Source organism: Capricornis sumatraensis, chromosome 5 (genome assembly GCF_032405125.1).
Source record: "Capricornis sumatraensis isolate serow.1 chromosome 5, serow.2, whole genome shotgun sequence".
Taxonomy (NCBI): domain Eukaryota; kingdom Metazoa; phylum Chordata; class Mammalia; order Artiodactyla; family Bovidae; genus Capricornis; species Capricornis sumatraensis.
Genome location: NC_091073.1, coordinates 98,198,420 through 98,223,773, shown reverse-complemented (window position 1 = coordinate 98,223,773; position 25,354 = coordinate 98,198,420). Strand labels below are relative to the sequence as shown.

The 25,354-nt window shown below is 39.0% G+C and overlaps 1 protein-coding gene across 4 annotated transcripts in view; it reads right to left on the bottom strand.

The window, feature by feature from the left end:
• NRF1 (nuclear respiratory factor 1) overlaps positions 1-25,354 on the bottom strand; it is a 117,734-nt gene that overhangs the window by 76,497 nt on the left and 15,883 nt on the right. For 2 of the 4 annotated variants that reach the window (XM_068972826.1, XM_068972829.1), the window contains exons 1-2: positions 13,241-13,295; positions 5,742-5,818 (exon numbers count right to left, since the gene is read on the bottom strand). The exons of 1 other annotated variant lie outside the window; for it this stretch is intronic. The gene's annotated coding sequence lies outside the window, so the exon portion shown is untranslated. Of the gene's footprint in view, positions 1-5,741; positions 5,819-13,240; positions 13,296-25,354 lie in introns of those variants that run through there. One more of the 4 variants, XM_068972827.1, reaches the window with a different exon arrangement.

Genomic DNA, 25,354 nt, shown 5'->3' with positions numbered 1-25,354 from the left:
GGATCTTCCCAACCCAGGGATGAACCCGAGTCTCATGCACTGCATGCAGATTCTTTACCACTGAGCCACCAGGGAAGCCCCATGGCTTTCTTAACTGCATGCACAAGATTTTGAGTCAAGCATCTAAAAAGACTATTATATCAACTTCAGCGACTCAAATACTAGACTCCAAAACATTAACATAAAGAAAATTATAGAGAACCAACACCTCTAACATAATTTCATGAGAATGCACCAAACAGAGAATGGACCCGACAGTGAGGCCTCTGAATAGATATGAAAAGCAAGATGAAAGGACAGACAACATGTAAGTGTGATTCTAAACATCATATCCAAATAAAAAGGCATGTCTATCACCTGGAACCAGTGATGTTCAGCAGATCAGTTACACTCCATTTTCAAAAAAACCATTCTCCCCAAAAATAACACAACTTGGTAGCAATTTTATTAAAGCCTGTTTCTTAGCCTAGATCATCACCTGCGGTGCAACATATACTTCATCTGAAGGCTCTTCTTTAACATATAATCATAAGGGAATGGGGAACTTCCCTGTGCAGAACACATGGGTTCAATCCCTGGGTCAGGAAGATCTCCTGGAGAAGAAATGGCAACCCACTCCAGTATCTTGCCTGGGAAATCCCATGGACAGAGGGGCCTGGGAGGCTACAGTCCAGGGGGTTGTAAAGAGTCAGACAGACTTACTGACCGAGCACACGTGCATAAGGGATTGGAGAAGGGTAAGTTCAGAGGAGTTCCTATTTTTGCCATTGTGGACCAGAAGGCATGGGACTAAAGATAATGGAAGAGAACTCAGAAAAACAGATTTTTCTGTTCAGAAGCATCTTGTTAGTTGTAGTCAACAGTATGTAAGGAGCTACTGGAATTTGGATGAAATGTCCAAGGGCAGTTAAATTTAGTCTAATCCACACATAATGAGATTAAGTGCAGAGTATTAAAAAAAAAAAACAACAACTCCAAAGTTGGAAGAGCAGGCTGAGAAATCCAATCAAGGTACAACTAAAAGTAAGAGAAAGCCTTAGTCTCATCAATAGAATTATCACATCAAAGGAAAAGCTACAAGAACAGCCTGGGGGGAATTCTCAGAGCAAGACATGTCCACAGACAAAACCAGGGACAGAAAAGCAGACAGGTTCAATTTAATTCATAGACATGTCCAGAATCTAAATTTCATGACTAGGATAGACATTTTACTCAACAAAACAGCCTTTCCCAAAAAAGTCTAAAGCCAAAGACAACAATCTGATTCTTGAGGGACACAGGGTAATGGATCAAAATTTTACCACAGCAGGAAAAACTTTAAAACAACTGCAACAAGAGAGTCAAAGTGAAAATAGAAACAAGGTAACATGTGGTTTAATTCTGAGTAATAAATGGAGCTTAAGAAAAAAGGAATCCATTTGACCTTCCTAGGGATATTCTCTTTCAAACAGCCCAAGGGTGGTATAGGACTTGCAGAGGAAGAAAACACACACACACACACAATCCTCACATCACTGAGGTCTACAAAACAAAAGAGCAAGCCGCAGTCATGATGCAGCTCCTTGATTTCCATTCTCAGACTCCAACCATACTTAGAACATCCAGCAGATCAAATGTAGCACAAAGTAGAATGTAAAAGTTATGGACGCTGGCAATGTAAAGGCAAAGATCAGGCTGAGAGAGGTAAGGAGGTAGGAGAGGAGAGAGGTTGGGGAATGGCTGGGAGAGGAACATCCTATCTTTACACAGTGAGGGAATCAGACCAAGAGCAGAGATCTCAGTATCACAATGCTACTCAGAAACAGAGCGGAACGGAAGGAAGTACAGCGAGGTAAAATGCCCCAAGCTTGAAATCAAGAAAAAGTAGTAAAGGTATATTTTCTAAAGTTATGGAGGTAATACTGTTTGATAATACTATAAACAAAATAGTTAAAACTATAAACAGAAACAGTTAAAGTAACTTGTCTCTGAACAGTGGGACTAGGTGCAGGTAAAGAGTGTGGCAAAAGGCCATTGATTTTTTTTTATTATAAACCCTTCTATTTGAACTTTTCTCATAGGAATGTATAACTTTGAAAAATGAACCTTAAAACCAAATAACCACAATATAGCCTTCCAAATTGATCATTTTGAAACTTTAAAAATTCAACATGCTAGAGCAAACCATCACTAGAAAAATCAAGTCCCTTTCTCATGCTCAGATCAAGAGAACAGCACAGTTCAAGTTTAGAAATTGTCTTACCTTGAGTAAGGCTAACTGCCTAATTTATGACTGGAATCACATAATATTTTTCATTCCAATGTGGATAAAATTTGTAAATAGTCATTAGTAACAACCAGAGTCCACATACTGCTTTTATACATATGTGAAAAAACAAGCTTTAACACACAACTTCATAATGACTTCAGGGTGAGTGGAGGGTTTTGTGAAACCAATATTATAAGTTCATGGAAGGCAGGGCCTGGGTACTAAAGTCTCTATGAATAGCAGCCATCATAATAAATGCTTCTGGGTAATTGGTTGCACATTATAATTAGTAAAGCTAGACCCAGGCAATTACAGTTTCCATTAATTCTCCTAAGTACTCTGCTAGCCACTCATCTCTTCTCTCAACTTCCAAGCCCTCTATTCTATTCCTGTACCGAAATGCTCTCGAGCCAACTTTATTTATCAGCTTGATATTAGATTCTACCAAGGAGAGACAACAGGTTAAGATGGGAAGAAGTGGAGAGAAGGGACTGCCTTGCAGTTTTCATTCCTAATCGAGTTGCTCTAATGACCAAGGATAGCCTCATCTCCCAACTCCAGCTGTGCCCCTCTCTGCCTGTTGGTTGAGCACCAGCTGCGTGACATTCCACTCGGAAGTGAGATCACCAGCTGTGTGGGGGCCCCTCTGAACTCTTAGGTTCTTCTATTCTGTTCCCCCAGCCCAAGGGGAGCAGGGGTAGCTGCTTCCCGTGTTACCTGGATTAACTCAGTGTCTGCTTTGGCTCTTCTAGTCTTCCAACACCTGTGTAACCAATTCCAGTATTAAATTCACTGAAATACCTCACATGGTTTACAGGTCCTGACTGATACAAAGGGAAGAAAATATGTAACTTTGTGAAAATTACTCAAAAGTGTCAATAAGTAGCAAAATTTTATATTGATTTAAGTCAATACAATAAAATGTATTGACATTTTTATACTATCAATGAAGTGATTTGAAGGACATTTTTATAAGGACACCACTATGGTTTGTTTCCATATGCCGATGGAAGTTGAATACAAAATCTTGAGTTTGATTAATCACTAAAAAGAGGCTAAGTTAAGAGTATAAAATGCCTCAGGAAGAGAAAAAGGGGACATAGAAGTGAGAAGGGGGTACAGACAGGATGAGAAGGAGGAGTTATACAAACACACAAACTTTTATCTGTTTATGAGTCTATCTTACCTGCTCTTTTAATAAAGTACTTAGTAAGTCTAACATTCCAGTAAACCTCAAAATCAACATCACAATAATAAATGCCTTTTTATGGCATATATGGAAATAATGGTGACAATCACAAAAAGATCTGTTATATTATTCAGTAAATACACTGGGTCCAGAGTCTGGGCAAACAAAAGGAAATGTGGTAGCAGGGGCAGCTGTGACCGTCATCTACCACTCTAACTTCCTGGGCAGGCTGACTACACGGCAGATCCATGTGTATTTGCTGAAAATCAATAGGAGGGACTAACTATAATTTCCAGCGTGGCTTGCAGAGATTGAGAGTTTTGTTTTCTTGTTATACAACTAGGCCCAAGGAATTTAGTACAAGAGCATGCCAAGGGTATGCAAAGTGTCCTCTCCATTCTACCCCATTCCTGCTTGAAAGCTCATCCTCACTTCCACAGCAGGGTGGTTAAGATTACAAACTCTGGAGCCAGAGAACTGAGTTCAAGTCCTTGCTCTGCCACCCTCTACCACCTTAGACAAGTTCCACTTGACTTCTACACCGTAGTTTTAGTCTTTCAGTTGGGGAGATTAATAGAAACTACTTCATAGAAGTAGTAGGGACCAAACGAGTTTTTTGGACCAACTTTTATAAAAGGGCTTAAAATAGAACATGGTATATAATAAGTACTAGTTAAGTGTAGGAGAAGGCAATGGCACCCCACTCCAGTACTCTTGCCTGGAAAATCCCATGAACAGAGGAGCCTGGTGGGCTGCAGTCCATGGGGTCGCTAAGAGTTGGACACGACTGAGTGACTTCACTTTCACTTTTCACTTTCATGCATTGGAGAAGGAAATGGCAACCCACTCCAGTGTTCTTGCCTGGCAATTCCCAGTGATGGCGGAGCCTGGTGGGCTGCCATCTATGGGGTCACACAGAGTCGGACATGACTGAAGCGACTTAGCAGTTAAGTGTAACCTATTATTACTAGTATTACTATTCCACATAAAGACAGATAAAGCATAGAAACCTCAAAGGGAAAGTTAGAGGATTTATTTTCACATTGGGAGAAAATTGGGAGTTTGTGATCTAAACAAAGCTGAAACACTAGAGGGTGCCACAACCAAGGAAAAACGTAAGGAGAGCACAGGGAATTTCAAGCTGTGCTTGAAATTAAAATTCGACTGGAATAAACATCCTTCTGTATTAAATAGGTGAATCTACTCCACCAAATGCTTCAAAATACATCAATTCTTCTATAGGTTCTTGGACAGTACTGCTTTAGAACCTATAGAAGAGTTGATGTATTGTCCAACAGGAATTTCTGCAATGATGGAAATGTTCTCAATTTACACTGTCCAAAATAATAACAGTCACCAACCACATGTGGTTAGCTAACCACATGTGCCTACTGACCACATGAAACGTGACAATTAGTTTTAAATATTTTTAATATAAATAGCTACAACTGGCTGTGACTGCCACAATGAACAGTATAATTCTTCTACATTCTATTTTTAAGTTTTGAAATGACTTGCTTCTAATCATTGTTAAAGAATTTTCTAATAAAATAGGTTCATACAATAGTTCAAGCAAATCCATCCCTTGTGATAATTCAACGCTGCAAAGATAGGAAAAGCGACTGTCTGTGTCGCTCCCTCACCCTAAAGGTGTTCACAATCAAAAGCAAAGCTTTCTTTTACTCATTATAGAAATTTTGCCTACCCAATTCCCTGACTGTATTTCTTGGACCCTTGGTTAAAAGAGCTTAAAAAAATAAGTAAAAATTGATAAAATTAACTTAGAAGGCTTTTTGCCTTTAAAAAAGACTTTTCCAGGACCTCCCTAGAGGTCTGTTGGTTAAGACTCTGCTTCCAATGCAGGGAACACACGTTCAAACCCTGGTTAGGGAACTAAGATCCCACAGGCTGCTCCCCAAAAGATATTTTTTTAATAAATGAAAACCTTTTCCTTAAAAAAGAAAAAATCATATTCTAGTGATAATCATCACCAAAGGCTAAGGGAGCACTGAGAAGAGAGGACTACAAGGACATTGAGTAGGTATCGTGAAGGCGGGACAGAGTCTTCAGCCAGGAGTCTGTCAGGTGCCAGAATGAAAGAAGGGGGCTGGCTGCAGGCTGAGGCAACGGCTTGTGAAGGCACGTGGCAAAGCAAGAGGACGGGAGTGAATACCCAGACGGCAGACTCAGGAGTCTGGGGACCAAAGGTACACAGCTTTCAGCTGCCTTCACACCAGATTCTTTCTTTACACTGTAATTTAACCTGCTGAAAACAAAATGATTCTAAGGATAATGCTGACCCACCTGTCAAAGAGGAAAGTCGTCTCCACATTACAGCTTACAACCCTGTGTCTGTCACAGTGCCCTGAGTGAGAAGGTACCTAATGAATGTTGATGACAATGATAAAAAGGATTAGAAAATGCATTCTCAAATATTCAGATGCTTATTAACAGCTACAAATATCAATTAAAAGGAAGTGAGTTGCTGAAGTTACCACTGGGTCAGAAACATGGTGGATAGGAAGCTTAGTATACTCAGGCATTTTCAAATGGGTAAGAACGCAGCTGGCTCTTTTTGCAGAAAAATCATGTGTCCACAGCTGCTCCCCAAATTGCCAAAAAATCAAATAAGTAGCTGTCACGTGACAGCAGGATTAGAGGCTGACTCAATTTCCATTAAAGAGAAATAACATGAATTGCCCCAAGTCCCACCCCTCAGTCTCACAAGCACAAAGGACACTTTTATTCAGATTCTGCTTACTGTGAAATATAGCATTGTTGCCTGGCTGCTTCTGTAGTGGGCCTCGAGTCTGCTGGATTTGCCATTACACAACCAACATTCAGTTAAAGCCATTTCTTAGATTTTTCAATGCATGATTTTTCTTTTGAGATAACTAGGACTTGCTTCTGTATAAAACTGTGAATGTATAAGTGTCAATACTATAGATCCAGAAACCTCTGGAATCAACCATTCTCTCATCCACTTCACAAATATTTATTGAACCTTATCGGGTACTCCTAGATTATTTTAATACACTATTTCAAGAAAAACTGGCAACTCTAATTTTTTAATCTTTAGCTTAAAAAATTATCATTAAAGTGACACATGTTCTTTTTGGGTAACTGAAAAAACACAAGTCAGAAAAAAAAGAAAGAAACAGAAATCAACACCACCTGAGATGCCACATTACCAAATTAACAATTTGGCATGCATGCTTCTGGGCTTCCCTGGTGGTTTAGGGGTGAAGAATCCACTCGCCAGTGCAGGATGTACAGGTTCAGTCCCTGGACTGGGAAGATCCCCTAGAGAAGGAAATGGCTACCCACGCCAGTATTCTTGTCTGAGAAATCCCACAGACAGAGGAGCCAGCCGGGCTACAGTCCATGAGTCCTAATTGTCAGATATCACCAAACGACTGAACAACAATTCATGCTTCTAGCATCTTCCCCTGAATTTCTTACATGGTTGCTCTTTTTTTTTTTTTTTAGACAAAAGTGAGGCTATAGTGTATATATTGTTTTAGAAATATTTTAAAATTTACTACAGAAACAGAATTTTTTATGTTATTAACATTTAACATCATTTTTTTTAATGTTTAAAGAGCATTCTCTATGAAAATGCATAGCAGGGATTTTACTAACTCCCTGAAGTTGTTTAGGTTTTTTCCAATTTTTCACTATTGTAAATTCAATTGTGATGACAAGTCTGATATACAATAAATATCCATTGAATAAATGTGTAGATGAATGGTTTACTAAGTTAAGTCTTTAAGTACATACCCAATTACTTCCTTAGCTCTTAAGAGACATAAAACTTTTGAGTATTCATACAGTTATGATTCTGGACATGGCTATTAAAGAAGGCCAAGAAATGTAATGTGGTAAAAAGAGTAACCTAAACATAAAGATAAGCGCATAATACTTGGGGATGGCAGACAAACTAAAAATACTAACCACAACGATGTACAGTCAAGCATGGCTCCCAGAGCCTAGAACACTGGAAAGAGGGTTAGCGCATGGGGCACTTATAACGCGATTCTACAAAACAGGGAGTTGGTGGACTGAAAGTTGATGGATCAAAAAATAAGTCTATCAATTTGAAACTATAAAGATAATTAATAAAATGCTTTCAAAAGTATAAATATCAAAAAATGGGGGATGGAGAAAGGAGGAAATAGAAAATGTAACTTAAATTCTTATTTTTCATACTAAAAAAGTCCACAGATATGGTCTAAAGTTGATAATTCAAGAAACAGAAGTTTACACATATTATTAAGCCTCATGGAAGTAATTCTAAGAGAAGCTAAAAACACATGGTGAAATCATTTTTAAAGGTTGTCTCTGGACCATAGGGCTATGGGGTGGGAAGGAGAGAAAAGGCAGGAGACTCATGTTTTTTTTTCCAATCATAAATTTTCCTCTGCTATTTAATTTGTTAGGAAGTACAAAGAATACCCTAATTATAATTGGCTGAAAACCTGTAATTATTCACTTTGGATCCCCTAACTATATATGTCTTCTTATGTTGACAACCAGTCAGACCTAGATGCTCACAAAGAGTTATTTTTAGCCAGATGCCTAAGACCTTGGAGGCCAACTAGTCTGATATTCTCATTTTACAGACTGAGATGCAGAAAGGCTGAGACCCAAAGTCACAGCTCTACTTCGCAGCAAAATCAAAACTTGAACCCACATCTCCGGCCTTCTAATCAAGTGTTCCTCAAACCTCCCTACTTTGTCCCAGAGCACAGTCTCTGACCATAACATACTTGGGCATGTTAACTCTATCCCACACTATTCTGTGTATATCTTCAACCCAAGATTTGGATCTTACCGATTGGTCAGAAAACTGACCAATCTGATCACATGGACCACAGCCTTGTCTAACTCAATGAAACTATGAGCCATGCTGTGTAGGGCCACTCAAGACAGACAGGTCATGGTGGAGAGTTCTGACAAAACATGGTCCACAGGAGAAGGGAATGGCAAACCACTTCGTATTCTTGCCTGGAGAACCCCATGAACAGTATGAAAAGGCAAAAAGATCAGACACTGAAAGATGAACTCCTCAGGTCAGTAAGTGCCCAATATGCTACTGGAGATCAGTGGAGAAATAACTCCAGAAAGAATGAAGAGATGGAGCCAAAGCAAAAACAACACCCAGTTGTGGATGTGACTGGTGATGGAAGTAAAGACCAATCCTGTAAAGAGTAGTACTGCATAGGAACCTTGAATGTTAGGTCCATGAATCAAGGCAAATTGGAAGTGGTCAAACAAGAGATGGCAAGAGTGAACATCGACCTTTTAGGAATCAGTGAACTAAGATGGACTGGAATGGGTGAATTTAATTCAGATGACCATTATATCTACAACTGTGGGCAAGAATCCCTTAGAAGAAATGGAGTAGCCATCATGGTCGAAAAAAGAGTCCGAAATGCAGTACTTGGATGCAATCTCAAAAACGACAGAATGCTCTCCGTTCATTTCTAAGGCAAACCATTCAATATCACAGTAATCCAAGTCTATGCCCCAACCAGTAATGCTGAAGTTGAACAGTTGAAGAAGCTGAAGTTGAACAGTTCTATGAAGACCTATAAGACTTTCTAGAACTAACACCCAAAAAAGATGTCCTTTTCATTATAGGGAACTGGAATGCAAAAGTAGGAAGTCAAGAAATACCTGGAGTAACAGGCAAATTTGGCCTTGGAGTACAGAAGGAAGCAGGGCAAAGGCTAATAGAGTCTTGCCAAGAAAATGCACTGGTCATAGCAAACACCCTCTTCCAACAACACAAGAGAAGACTCCACACATGGACATTAGCGGATGGTCAATACTGATATCAGATTTCTATTCTTTGTAGCCAAAGATGGAGAAGTTCTATACAGTCAGTAAAAACAAGACTGGGAGCTGACTGTGGCTCAGATCATGAACTCCTTATTGCCAAATTCAGACTGAAATTGAAGAAAGTAGGGAAAACCACTAGACCATTCAGGTATGACCTAAATCAAATCCCTTATGATTATACAGTGGAAATGAGAAATAGATTCAAGGGTTTAGATCTGACAGAGTACCTGAGGAACTAAGGATGGAGGTTTGTGACATTGTACAGGAGTCAAGAGATCAAGACCATCCCCAAGAAAAAGAAATGCAAAAAGGCAAAATGGTTGCCTGAGGAGCCCTTATAAATAGCTGTGAAAAGAAGAAAGTGAAAAGCAAAGGAGAAAAGGAAAGATATACCCATTTGAATACAGAGTTCCAAAGAATAGCAAGGAGAGATAAGAAAGCCTTCCTCAGTGATCAATGCAAAAAAATAGAGGAAAACGAGACTAGAGATCTCTTCAAGAAATTTAGAGATACCAAGGGAACATTTCATGCAAAGATGGGCTTAATAAAGGACAGAAATGGTATGGACCTAACAGAAGCAGAAGATACTAAGAAGAGGTGGCAAGAATACACAGAAGAACTGCACAAAGAACATCTTCATAACCCAGATAGTCACGATGGTGTGATCACTCACCTAGAGCCAGACATCCTGCAATGACAAGTCAAGTGGGCCTTAGGAAGCATCACTATGAGCAAAGCTGGTAGAGGTGATGGAATTCCAGTTGAGCTATTTCAAATCCTAAAAGATGATGCTGTGAAAGTGTTGCACTCAAGATGCCAGCAAATTTGGAAAACTCAGCAGTGGCCACAGGACTGGAAAAGGTCAGTTTTCATTCCAGTCCCAAAGAAAGGCAATGCTGAAGAATGCACAAACAACTGCACAATTGCACTCATCTCACACACTAGCAAAGTAATGCTCAAAATTCTCCAAGCCAGGCTTCAACAGTACGCAAACTGTGAACTTCCAGACATTCAAGCTGGCCTTAGAAAAGGCTGAGGAATCAGAGATCAAATTGCCAGTATCCGATGGATCATGGAAAAAGGAAGAGAGTTCCAGAAAAACATCTACTTCTTCTTTATTGACTATGCCAAAGCCGTTGACTGTGGATTACAACAAACTGGAAAATTCCTAAAGAGATGGGAATACCAGACCACCTGACCCACCTCCTAAGAAATGTGTATGCAGGTCATGAAACAACAGTTAGAACCGGACATAGAACAACAGACTGGTTCCAAATTGGGAAAGGAGTACGTCAAGGCTGGATATTGTCACCCTGCTTATTTAACTTATATGCAGAGTATGTCATGAGAAACACTGGGCTGGATGAAGTATAAGCTGGAATCAAGATTGCCGGGAGAAATATCAATAACCTCAGATATGAAGATGACACCACCCTTATGGCAGAAAGTGAAGAACTAAAGAGGCTCTTGATGAAAAGTCAAAGAGAAGAGTAAAAAAAGTTGGCTTAAAACTCAACATTCAGAAAACTAAAATCATGGCATCTGGTCCTATGACTTCATGGCAAACAGATGGGGAAACAATGGAAACAGTGACAGACTTTATTTTGGGGCATTTCAAACTGCAGCAGGTGACTGCAGCCATGAAATTAAAAGACACTTGCCCCTGGAAGAAAAGTTATGACCAACCTAGACAGCATATTAAAAAGCAGAGACATTACTTTGCCAACAAAGATCCATCTAGTCAAAACTATGGTTTTGACTATAAAGAAAGCTGAGCACCAAAGAATTGATGCTTTTGAACCATGGTATTGGAGAAGACTCTTGAGAGTCCCCTGAACTGCAAGGAGATCCAACCAGTTCATGCTAAAGGAAATCAGTCCTGAATATTCACTGGACGGACTGATGCTGAAGCTGAAACTCCAATACTTTGGCCACCTGATGAGAACTGACTCACTAGAAAAGACCCTGATGCAAGGAAAGATTGACAGTGGGAGGAGAAGGGGATGACAGAGGATGAGATGGCTGGATGGCATCATCAATGGACACGAGTTTGAGTAAACTCTGGAAGTTGGTCACGGACAGGGGAGGCCTGGCATGCTGTAGTCAATGGGGTCGCAAAAGTTGGACAGGACTGAGCAACTGAACTGAACTGAACTGACGGGCCAGTGAATTTGCATTATAAAATATGCACATCGAATTGATTTTTCAAACTGCATCTGCAGTCACTCATCCCAGTCCCTCTAACAGGTTTTCCAGTCCCCTCACCCTTCAACACCCACCATCTCTGCCTTAGTGTGCATGCTCAGCTGCTTCAGTCATGTCCCACACTTTGCAGCCCTATGGACTGTAGCAAGCCAGACTCTTCTGTCCACGAAATTCTCCAGGCAAGAATACTGGAGTGGGCTGCTGTGCCCCACTTCCAGATCTGGGATCTTCTCAACCCAGGGATCCAACCCACATCTCTATGTCTCCTGCACTGGCAGGCAGGTTCTTTACCACTAGTGAAAGAATAGTTTCTACAAACTGGAAGACCTGACAGCATTCTTCCCTGCCACAGGAATGAATGTAACTCATAAGCTGCCAAAGCAATGTCTTTCAAAGCCACTGTCTTCCATCAACACCAGGGTGGTCAGTTGGTTTCATGTTTTTCTTCATTTGTAGTAAATGACTTATTTAGCTAACTACGCACTCCTACCTCCAAAAGGTGGAAAGAGAACAAAATTGCTGCTGTTTTGTTTTGTTTTAAAAAAGAGGACAAGGGACCTACTTCTTGGGGTAAAAAATGAAGAACTGAGCTCACATTTTAATGCCTGTAATCATTATACCATTTTATAAAAAGTATTTTAAATTTAATTTTAAATGGTATGAAAGTCCCTACTATTTATATAAATTATTATTTGCATAATTATTATTTATATAAATTTAGAAATTTTTTTAAAAAACATGTAAAAATGGGAACCAGATTAGTCACTAGAAATTAAGTATTTGCAGAAGGGTCAAAATCTAAAAACCAAAACCCCAATACTGAATGCATTTTACATAAATTGTATATAATTTATGGATACTGTATTATCTCATTAGTTTAAAATAAATAACACTTAAAGCATGCTTTCTCACACATGGAGTTACACATAATGAGATCAATGGGGCAACAGCAATACTGATTAATACTGAAAAGCAGGCTAAGCAGTGAGCCTAACACTCGTCACTTCCTGGTTTACTTCCTGCATTTTACTTCCTCTGATCCACTGTGAAACTGAAGGCTAAGGGACACATACATACAGTCTGATGGTGGCAGCATCAATTGAAATTTAGAAAGTCAAACAATGTATATGAAAACACCTTGTAACTGCAATATGCTACAGAAACATAAGGCATTATTTTGCTTTATTTTACCGTGGAGTAAGAAAATGAAGCAGAATCGGAAATGACTGTTGCCATCTGTCCCTACAACCATCCACCCAGCACTGGAGTACCAGGATCGTAAGGGTAGGATCATAAGCAGTTCCAGGTCTATTCAGAGAGAAACCATATAAACCAAAGCAGCCCCTCATACCTGTTTTGTTTGGTTTGCACTGTTTTTTGTTTTTTTGGTGTGAACAAATTGCCAACATTTTAAAATAGAGAGAATAAAAATTCCAGATTTCTGACTTTTCCTAAAAAATCAGGACAATCTGCGTAAGCCAGTAAGCAGTACTGTGTTAAAGCTTGGGCTGGAGAGTCAGTTCTGTCATTTGCTAGAGCAGTTACACTTAGCCTCTCCATGTACAGCAGTTACTCTATTTATAAACTGGTAATAATGTATTAATACCTTCCTCATAGTGTTAATGTCAGGATTAAATGAAATGAAATAATTAAGGACTCGGTAGAATGCCCCCACCTCCATTAAATGCTAATTTTTATTATCATTTCAAACTGGCAACAACTGACTAAGTGGAGGGAGAAGAACATGCTCTTACCAACAAGATCTCTTCAAGATGTCCACTCCTGGACTGCCTTGACCATTTACAATGCCCGCTCGTTCCAGCACTGGAGATTGCAAATTCTAATAGCAACAAAGACTCAACAACGCAATGTATAAAAAGGAGAGGGTAGATAATCCAATCAATCAACATATATTTAAGAAGACATATAGATGGCTAAAAAGCACATGAAAATGTGTTCAACATCCCTAAGCATCAGAGAAGTGCAAATCAAAACTACAATGAGGTATCACTTCACACTGATCAGAATGGTAATCATTGAAAAAAAACCTACAAATAATAAATGCCAGAGAGGGTATGGGAAAAAGGGAACTCTCCTATTCTGTTGGTGGAAATGTAGAATGGAGACCGGTATAGAGGTTCCTCAAAAAATTAAAAATAGAGCTACCATATGATCCATTAATCCCACTCCTGGGCATACATCTAGAGGAAACCATAATTTAAAAGATAAATGCACCCCAATGTTCACTGCGGCACTATTTACAATACCCAGGACATGGAAGCAACCTAAATGCCCATCGACAGACAAATGGACAAAGAAGATGTGGTGCATCTATGCAACAGAATATTACTCAGCCATAAAAAAAGAATAAAACAATGCCGCATGCAGCAGCATGGATGGACCTAGAGAATTTCATACTGAGAGAAGCAAGTCAGGCAGTGAAAGACAAACATCATACTCTATTGCTGATATGTGGAAACCAAGACAGCAAGGAGACCAAAGCAGTAAATCCTAAAGGAAATCAACCCTGAATATTGCAAGGACTGATGCTGAAGCTGAAGCTCCATACTGTGGCTACCTGATGCAAAGAGCCAATTCATTGAAATAGACTCTGATGCTGGGAAAGACTGAGGGCAGGAGGAGAAGGGGGCGACAGAGGATGAGACGGTTGGGTGGCATAACTGACTCAACGGACATGAATTTGAGCAAATTCCAGGAGACAGTGGAGGGCAGGGAAGCCTGGCATGCTGCAGTCCATGCAGTCTGGGCTCACTGAAATCATTCCTTTCATATGTATCTCAGCTATCTGGGCCAGTATCCTGTCGCAAAGAGTTGGACACAACTTAGAGACTGAACAACAAAAAGGGGTACAAATGAACTTATCTACAAAACAGAAACAGTTACAGATGTAGGCAACAAACTTATGATTACCAAGGGGTAAGGGGGGAGAATAAACTGGGAGACTGGGATTGACATTCACACACTTCTATACATAAAATAATAAATAAGGATCTACTGCACCGCACAGGGGACTCTACTCAGTAGTGAGCCTGTCGACTTAGAAAACAGTCACAATCTTAAAGTTGAGAGGTATGTTTTATTCAGTGGAAATTTTTAGGACTTCAAGCCCAGGAGACAGCATCTCAAATAACCCTGAGAGAACTGCTCCAAGGAGGTGGGGGCAGGTGGGGGGCGCAGAGAGTCAGGTTACACAGACGTTTGAAACAAAGGACAGGCAGTCTGAACATCAAAAAGTATTTTTGTGAAGTAAAGAAAACCGGGTATTTGGCACTTTTCCCTTTTCTATGTATGGGAAGAGGCAAGAGTCTGGGCTCACTGAAATCATTCCTTTCGTATGCATCTCAGCTATTTGGGCCAATATCCCATGTTTTTCCTCAGTGCTCACTGTAGGGAGTGGCTGTAGCCTCATGGCTGCCAGATCACAGGTATTATTTTGCTTCCTGGTTCCCCTTAGGGCTCAGAAATTCACATTTGGAGGGTCGAAATTGCTGATGACTGTGACATCCTTGTATACTGATATGGTAGGAATACTCCATTTCTCAACCTATATGGGAAAAGACAAAGAGTGGATATATGTGTATATATAACTGGTTTACTCTGCAGTACATCTGAAACTAACACAACATTGTAAATCAACTATACTCAAAAAAAAAATTTTTTTTTTAATTTACTGGGAACCAGGTTCTAGGAAAGAGACACAGTGATAAGCAAGAAGGCAGAGTCTCATCTCAAAGAACTTACATTCCAGAGGAAGGAGCCATGACAATAAAGACATAAAGGAAAAAATAAGAATTTCTGCTATCCAGAGGATGAAGTAAGGCAATACGATAAGAAAATGGCTGCGGAGGGGGGTGGTCTCTGATGAGGCACATTTGATTTGTGACCTGAATGGGTAAGGAGGCAGTCAGAGGAAGAGTCTGGTGAAAAGGGAAACAGCAGAGGGAGATAAGATTGGAAAAAATCAAGTAAGGCCTTTATAGGCCTCGGAAAGGAGTTTGGATTTTATTCCGATCAGGAAAGATGTTACAGAAGTAGCTATTTGAGAAGTGTCACTGGGAGCAGGAAGGAGGCTGCCATGGAAGTATTCAGAGCAGAGGAAACAGTGTAACATATGGAGCAGGACCAAGTGAACTTATACCAGAGGTTCAGCTGGGGTGAAGCCAGATGCTGGGGGACTTATCTACTGCGCAAAATAATTTGTACTTCATCTTACAGCTGAGTGGTACTCAATATTACCGAAGATCCATTTATAACAACCAAAGGAAGGAAGGAAGGGATGGTCTGGGAGGGAAGCAGGGAGTGGGGTGGGGGGAACAAATTTTCTATGAAAAGAGTATACTATAAATCACTTGAAAGTGGAAGTCGCTCAGTCATGTCCAAGTCTTTGCGACCCCATGGACTATCAGTTCATGGAATTCTCCAGGCTAGAATACTGGAGTGGGTAGCCTTTCCCTTCTCCAGAGGATCTTCCCAACCCAGGGATCAAACCCAGATCTACTGCATTGCAGGCGGCTTCTTTACCAGCTGAGCCAAAGGGAAACCCATAAATCACGTAGTTTATTTGAAAACGCAAGTGTAAGCAATACTTTTGAGAGAGACAGTATTTGTCGGTTCAGTCTAGGAATAACCACAAGGCATGAAGGCCCACTGCAGTAACTCCTGGTCACCCTTAGGGTTCTAGACTGCAGGATGGAGCATTACTAAAGGTGGCAAGGAGCAAACAGTCCTCCAGGCTGTGAAGAATCACCTGGAGAGGCAGAGGCTAGAGGCAGTCCAACCGGTCAGGTAACTAATTCAATGGCCAATCAGGCAGGGTTAGTGGGGCCCTGGAATTAAGAAAATGGAGATGGAGAGCATGTGTGAAATACTTAGGGGGTGAAAATGGAAAGGATTTAGTGAACAACTTGATGAGAACAGTGAAGAAAATCTAGATCCAGGATGACAGGATGACGCCAGTGTTCTGGCCTGGGTTCAAGAGTGGCTTATTAACCAAGGCAGAAGAGTAAAAGAGCAGATTTGCAGGGGAGGACAGCGCATGACAATATTTACAGGAACTGTCCAAAGAGATACCCAGATCTGGAGCTGTGATGCACGGATGCCTCTGATGCAGGTGTCATTTGAGACTTATCAAAAATGAGATGGTAATGAAAGCACAGAGCATGAATAAAACTGGCCAGGAATAATTAATGTAAAGTAGGTGATAAAAGAAGCAAAGAAGACTATTCAAAGGAACATATTGAGGAAGGAAAAAAACAACAAGTGAAGACAAGTAAGAAGCTGGAAGGAAAAAAATCAGAATCAGGAGATAGCAAGTGTCATGGAGGGCAAGTGAGAGAAGTCAATAACATCAAATGCAGTGGAAGAAAAACTGAGATGACTTGCCAAGAAATTAAAATCATTCAATCAACATATGCATAAAAATCACCTACTGCGTGTCAAGCATTGATGCAGACACAGAGGAAAGAGCAATGAATTTTTTAAAAAGTACTCCCCTTCTTGGGTTTTACATCCTACCAGAAGGAGATAAACTAAACAAATATATACACAATATTTTAGGGAGTAGAGAGGTGGGGACGAGAGAGGCTGCAGGCCAAGAAATGCCTTTCTGACCGTATCTGAGCGCAGATCTGTAGGAAGTGAAGGAGACAACATGAAACACGTGGGGGAAGAGTATACAAGGCAGCAAGAATAGCAAATGCAAAGATGGCGAGACAGGAGCATGTTTGGTGTGATCAAGGAACAGCAAACTGGCCCATAAACCTGAAGCACCCTAAGCTAGGGGAGAAGAAGCAGTGAGATTAGCCAGGCTCAGGCCTGTGGGACCTTGAAAGCTACATAAGATCTTTGGATTTTACTCTGAATGAGATGGAAAATCTTTGGAAGGTTTTGAGCAAGGGTGAAGATGTAAACTGATTTTCTGGGCTGGTATTTGAGAGTAGACTGAAGGGAGGAAAGGGTGGAACCAGGAAGACCAATTATAAGGTTTCTGCAAGATGAGCATGGCTTGGACCAGGATAGCAGCATCAGAGGTGATAAGAAGTAGTTAGATTCTGCATGTTTTGAGGATACAGCTGTCAGGATTTCCTGACAATTGGGATGCAGGGTACAGTAAAAGAGAGTAGTCTAAAAATGATTCCAAGGTTTTTGGTTTGAGCAGCCAGAAGAACTTAATAGCTATTTACTGGGATGGGAATGAATGTCAGAGGAACAACTGAGATGTCCATTATATACCCACAGGAAACTGTGGAGTGGCATGTTGTGAACTGGAGGCTATTTTTAAACTGCTTTTAGGTGCTTTTAAATGTTCTTAAACATTTATTTTTGCTCCTTTTTGGAAGAATATAATTAAGAACTGCACTTGCATTCTTAAAAATACTGAGATAAGTATTTATTATTTGGGTTCATTCATTTCTGGACAAATCGGCTATAAAAGTGCCACTATTACCCTCTCTAAGGTAACACCATAACACTAGGTCACAATTACTTATCGTATCAGATTCCTGTCAAATATTTTTCTTTATGGATGTCAAAACAGTCTATGAAAACAGGATAAGTAACAATGCTGGACAGATTCACGGATATACTCTACAAATTACAATGTGACTAGTCTTTCTTCTTTTTTTTTCTTTTCTTTTTTTCCCTGATAGCTGTAGTGTAGGCAAAAAGAAACCAGAACTTGGAATCAGTAATGCCTGGTTTTGATTTCTAGTTGCATAACCTTGGAATAAAATCATAAAATCTCTATGAGCTTCTGTTTGATCATCTGCAAAACTGACAAGGATGATGCCTACCTCATAGGGTAGTAATGGTAACAACAGCTAACACTTATTGACCCTTAACTACATGCTAGGTGCTTTTCTAAGGACTTTTACATATATAATGACATTATAATGTATTATGTAATCCTCATGGCTCTAGGATCACTGTCATGATGAAGTGAGGCACAATGAGGTTAAATAATTGTTCTAAAGCAAACAGTAAATGATAGAAACAAAATTCAAGGTCTGTCGGTGTGCATAACAGTGCTTTACGATTACTAAAACATGTTCATATCTTGTTTTTAAAGGTAGGTGCGACACAGTACTGGGCTTTGCCAGTGGCTCAGCGATAAAGAATCCACCTGCAATGCAGGAGAGGCAGGAGACACTGGTTTGATCTTGGGTCAGGAAGATTCCCCTGCAGAAGGGAATGGCAACCCACTCCAGTGTTCCTGCCTGGAAAATTCCATGGACAGAGGAGCATGTCTGCCAGGCTACAGTCCATGGGGTTACAAAGTCAGACACGACTAAGCACACACACAACACAGCATTAGACTGAACAATGTGAAACTGCTTTTTAAAGATCCGAAACTTCAGCAATTTCATATGGTTCAACCAAAATTATTATCCTATAGCCACTTTAAAAAATGAAATGTGAAAATATTTTTTAACTGTAAAACATTAGGGAAGGTATCATTTTTAAGCAACAATAAATAGACCCTCACTAAGAATTAACACAATTGTGAAAATGAAAGTGGTAAGAAAGGGAACAGACAGTAAATATGACCACTAGTGGTTGAGTCAAATTGCAATCAATGATTATAGTCAGTCAAAAGTCCGTTATATATCCAGCCCAGGTTTCCACTGCAGCCTTGCTATGTTTGAGGATTAACTGTCTGAAAGATATGGGGACAATCTTAAGCTGACATAATTTTCCCCTTGGAATATTTATCTTTTCATTCAACCCATTAGAAAGTAAACTCATGGGGGCAAACATTTTTCTGTTTTATTTAGTATTATCCCCAGCATCTACAACTGTTCAAGGCTCCCAATAATCACTCAAATTTGTTTACTGAATGAATGAGAAATCAGAACCTCCTAAACTGGACAATAACATATGATATACATTTTAAGACAAAGATGAAGAATACTCAAGAGATTTTGTATAAATAACAATAAACAAACCTTTTTAAATAGCAAAATAATGGTCCCTACCATAAACACTTCAGTGTCAGACATCTAAATCTGAATAGTACCTATTCAAAAATAAAAATCTCCATATTTACATAATCCATTAAAACAAATTATATATTGAATTCCTTCCAAAATTAAAACTAGAATAGCATATAATCAAAGTTTTAAAATCTTAGAATCCTAGATAAGGAAATAAAGTTAGAGAAAAGTAAAAAAGCACATATGTTTCAAGAATAAAATTTGCAAAGTGGTTGAATATAAAATTAAAATGACTCCACTTCAAACTGGGAATAACATTTCCATTTTAGAATTTGTTTAACCTGTACAAGATATGCCTAAAGTTAAAAGACGAGGGAGAAACGCTATCCTAAGTCTCTAAAGAAATATAAGCTACTTAAAAAACATTTACACTATATTTCCTGCTCAAAAAAAATCACCAGAATTTTTCCATGACTACAGAAATGTTGCATCTGTTTAGAAGAAGTTACTTGAAAAATGACAGAACGCTGTACAAAAAAAGTAATAACCATCCTATAAGAATAAAAAAATAAATATTTTTCCCTACCAGTTTCTCAACGTGATCTTTGATAAAATTCTAAGAAACAAAAGGGGGAAAGGGACCATCAAATGTAATTTACCATATACATTTAGTAGCAGCCGCTCAGTCCTGGCCACAATAGACACCCCGCAGCTGCCTGTCAAACCACCAAAAGCTGCTTGTCACCCACCTTCCTAGGCGCTTAGAACTAAGCTCACTTGGGTCAAAACAAGTCAACTAACTGCTTTTCTCATCAGTAGTAATATACTGGAATAAAAGTATAATTCTGTCTGCCAAGATTTTGTTCTTAAGAACAGTCTTGTAACTATTAAAGGGGACACCAAATTAAAGCTATTGCCTAAAACAAAAGGGTTATCTGTATCTATAGCTTCACTGGGATAATACTTCTGAGGTTGTGATGTATAATCTAACCCGAGGAAAGAGAAGCAACTGGAAAAAAATAAATATCACAACCCCCAAAAAGAGTTAATAAAGAGTAAACTGCTGAAACAAAAGAGTATACCAGTAATAAGATATAAATAAAAGTAGGTTCATACTTTAGAACAGAGTCCACATGTTGTGTGTGCAACAAGGAATATTCCTCTGACTGTTTAGTTACAGATCACTGGTCAGAGAAATACTACAGAAGTATTAAAGGATGAAGTAGACTGATAGGCACTGACACAGAAAAATGTCCACAATATACTGCTGTTAACTGGAAAAACAAATAAACAAAACAAACGGACAACAAAAACAAAAAACCAGGGTAAAAAATCTGCTAGAATGAATGTAGTCTCATTAGAAAAACAAAAGTTACAGACATGATTATGGAAAAACAAAAGAATCTAGAAAGGTACATTGAAGCTGTCAAGAATGCTTTTCTGCTGTGCACAATGAAATCATGAAGACTTTTTACAGATTTTTTCCTCCTTTTATGTAGTTACTTTTACAATGGGGGGATGATGAGTGGGGGGTTAATCCCAGATCTGGGACAGAAAAGACAAACAGCATGATAAGCCCCTCGCCCCCTTCAGTGAATGAAAAATCTGAGGGTGACCTCTAAGCTCATGGAATCAGAGAGATTCATATATAGACCATCAAAACTACCCAATGTCCTCTGAGAACTTTCTTTAAACAGAATCCAAAGTAGAACTTCAAAATGTAAGACAAAAGTAGAACACTTCCTATTGAGAAGGAGCTGGGGAATGCTGACAGCATAGGTATTCATCCCCCTCACCTCCTGCAGTACCATCTGAAGCTCCTTAGGACTCCACAGAGGACAAGTGAAAGCTCCCTGATTATTCAAATCTCCCATCCTGCAGTTGGGAAACTAAGACCCAAGAATCAGCCTCCTGTTAAGACCTCTGCCTTAGAGATTGGCCCCAGGGTCATGTTATATACTAGGCACGATAGCCACAGTCCTTGGGACTTGCAAGCTTTTCAAACGCACACAGAAAAGTTTAGAGAAAAATGAAAACACAGAAGAATTGGCTTCAAAACACCAAAAGAATGAATAATCAAAATTAATAAATGTCAAAGAAAAATAGCTATAAAGCTTCTTAATGTTCAACATGATTCAGGCACACTACGGTTTCTTAGGGGCTCTGCAAATGTATGTCTTTCTATTGTTTGAGGTGCATGTTTAGCTATACAGATTCATCAAAGAAACACAAGATGGCATCTGCCACTGAGAAAGACAAGTGGGGAAAAAAGGCAACAATTGTTTTGGAAACTGAAAAGAAACAGAAAAGATATGTTAATCAAATAGGTGGATAACTAGAGACACAAGAAATAGGAAAGTCTGCACTTGAAGGGTAAAATCAAATTCCAAAAAACTCAAACAGCCTAAATGAATGAGTAAAATCTCACAGGATAAATTTTAACAAGCATAAACATAATATTCTGAACTTTGGCTTAAAAAACCCCATTGCAGAAGAACACAGGATGATGAAGACTTGTGTCATCATCATAGAAAAAAACAAAACAAAAAAACTCAAGGGAGTGCTGATTCACACTAAATTTAGTATGGAAATAAGAATCATGGCAAGCATCATATGCAGACTGTGGATAATGAAAGGTGCTTTCTGCATCAGCTTGATCACACTTGTATTTAGTGCTGGGCACTTTTTTTTTAGGAAAACCTATTTTTATTCTTATACTTTGATTAGAAGAAAATGAACAGTAATTTTAAGGTAGGTGTGAAAGGATATTCTACCTGCAAGTCACCCTCCCTTCCCTTACCACTCAATATTCACAACTGTCTCTAAAGTCAGGAATCGTATTTTTTGAGGGGCGGATTCTGTTTTTAAATTGTCATTTTGGGAGCATTTTTATCACCTCAAGACCAAATTTCATAACTGGACATTTCCTGTTGTCATTGTACTGTGAGCACTTTACTTTTTAAAGATGTTAAAAATTAAAAGTACATTGGGACTGTGAAAAAGTGAATTATTATAAGGAATAGTTGAAAAAAATGGAGATGTCTAAACCTAGAGAAGAAACAGCTTTACCGAAAATGATCTCTCATTTAATATTAAAGAATTATTAAAAGGAATTATAAATATTACGTAACCTTAATAAGAACAAATAGGCAAGAAGTTAAGGTAGGCAAGGCAGAATTCCTACAAACAGATCATTCTTCTAATAGGGGTGTGAAGACAGAGCTGGTTGTTGCTAGGAAGCAATGAGCTTTCCCATCAATAGGCATCCTCCTGCAAAGCAAAGACAACCACTGGGGGGCACTGGAGAGGTGGGTTTGCACCTATCCTAACAAACTAGCATGCAGAAAGTAAGGAGGAAAACAAAACAACTCCAAGATTCTGCACCAGAAGATTTTCAACCATGAGGTCCAAAATGTGTATTAGGAAGACTGTCTCAGGTGAACTGGATACATACCCAGATAAGATCTGATATAGTCCTATTGATACACAATTCTGCTGCAGTTTGGGGCATGTACAAATGCACACACAAAAAGAATTATATCGATTATATAGATCTTTAACTAGAAGTCTGGTCCTCTTTAAGAACTTTAACAGTGAGGCTTCCCTGGTGGTTCAGCAGGTAAAGAATCTGCCTGCAATGCAAGAGACCAGGGTTGGGTCCCGAGGTAGGAAGATCCTCTGTAGGAAGGCATGGCAACCCTTTCCAGTATTTTTGGCTAGAAAATCCCAGGGACAGAAGAGGAACCTGGCAGGCTACAGTCCATAGGGTCGCAGAGTCGGACATGACTGAAGAGACTTAGCACACACGTATGTTCTTCTTGGCTTTAACTCATTTCTTCTTAGTGCTAAATAATATCCAACTGCATGGAGGTACCCGTTATCAATTCTTTCTTTCATGGGTTGTGCCTTTGGTGTATGTAAGAAGTCACCACCATACTCAAGGTCATCTAAATTTTCTCTGATGTTATCTTCCATGAGTTTCATAGTTTTGTGTTTCACACTTAGGTCTATGATGCATTTTGAGTTAATCTGTATAAAGAGTATGAAGTCTGTGTCTACATTCATTTTTTGGCTGGTATATATCCAGGTGTTCCAGCACCATTTGTTGAAGAGACGATCTTTCCTCCATCGTATTGCCTTTGCTCCTTTGTCAAAGATCAGTTGACTGTATTTATAGGAATCTATTTTGGGGCCCTCTATTCTGTATCACGATCTATTTGTCTGTTCTTTCACCGATTCTGCATAGCCTTGATTACTATAGTTTATAGTGGGTCTTTGGAGATGGCAATGACACCCCACCCCAGTACTCTTGCCTGGAAAACCCCATGGACAGAGGAGCCTGGTAGGCTGTAGTCCATGGGGTCGCTAGGAGTCGGACACAACTAAGCGACTTCACTTTCACTTTTCACTTTCATGCACTGGAGAAGGAAATGGCAACCCACTCCAGTATTCTTGCCTGGAGAATCCCAGGGACAGGGGAGCCTGGTGGGCTGCCGTCTATAGGGTCACACAGAGTCGGACACGACTGAAGCAACTTAGCAGCAGCAACAGCAGCGTAGTGGGCCTTGAAATCAAGCAGTGCTGGTCCTCTAACTTGGTTCTTCTTTAATAATGTATTAGCTATTCTGGGTCTTTTGCCTCTCCATATAAACTTTAGAATCAGTCTGTTGATATCCATAAAGTAACTTGGTGGGATTTTAATTGGGACTGCACTGAATCTACAGATTAAAGGGGGAAGAACTGACATCTTAACACTATTGAGTCTTCCTATCCATTAATATCTACTTTAGCTCTTCTTTCATTAGAGCTTTGTAGTTTCCCTCATATAGATCTTGAACATATATTAGATGCATACCTAAATACTTCATTTTTTTCATTTTAATCAATAAAACCAGAAAACTACTTAATATTTAAAGAGGTGTCATTTGTCTGCTAAGTTTACTACAAAAATTTCAGAGTTTTAAATTTTGAGATGTTAATACTATCTAACTCTTCCCAGATGCCACTTATACAGTGTTTCCACACTAAGAAATACCATCAATAATTGACATAGATAGCAAAGTTACTAGGTATATGTGGAATACCTGGTCTATGTGGAATATCTAATATGGAAAGCTCATTTTCTTTTTCAACTAAAAAAGGATTATAGCCCTTATGTGGCTATTTTGCAGTTTTATGTAATCCATTAAACTGTATCCCATTCATATTAAAATGTACCCAGAAAATGCATAAATGTAAGTGGGAAGCAGGGTAATCAAAGGGAACTGTGGTATCTCTGGATGACAGGGCTACAAAATTTTTATCTTTATATTTTATATTCAAAATTCTCTACAAAGAGTATATACTACTTTTATACTTCACTGAAACAAATATACAGCATGTAAAATGAGTAAACTATAACTACACGCATTAATCTCATGTAAGTTTAAAAACATACAAAACAGTATTATCTTTCCTATGGATAAAACACATAAAGTTGTTTTTTTTTTTTAATGAAGGGGAATGATAAACATCAAATTCAGAATAATGGTCACAGATGGAAAGGGAAAGGATGGGGAAAGAATGGCCAGGAGGCTTCAATATTATCTGAGATATTTTATTTTTTAAGCTGGATAGAAGATATACGGTATTCATTATATTGTTCTACATCCTTATTTATGCCTTTAGTATTTTAAAAAATTTAAAGGTGGTAGCTACAGAAGTCATATCAAAGTAGTAAGCAGTACTTAACCTTCATTGCAAACTACTTAACTGGGACATGGTACTACAGGAATAATAGTTACAAATCTATCTTTTATCAGTGAGAAAATTCTCTGGAAAATTTAAAGTAGGAGTCCTGAAAGTAGGTTTTCATGTGTTTATTTACAAGCAAGTAACAATCTAAAACCTGTATTCCATAAAAGATCTATAGCAACC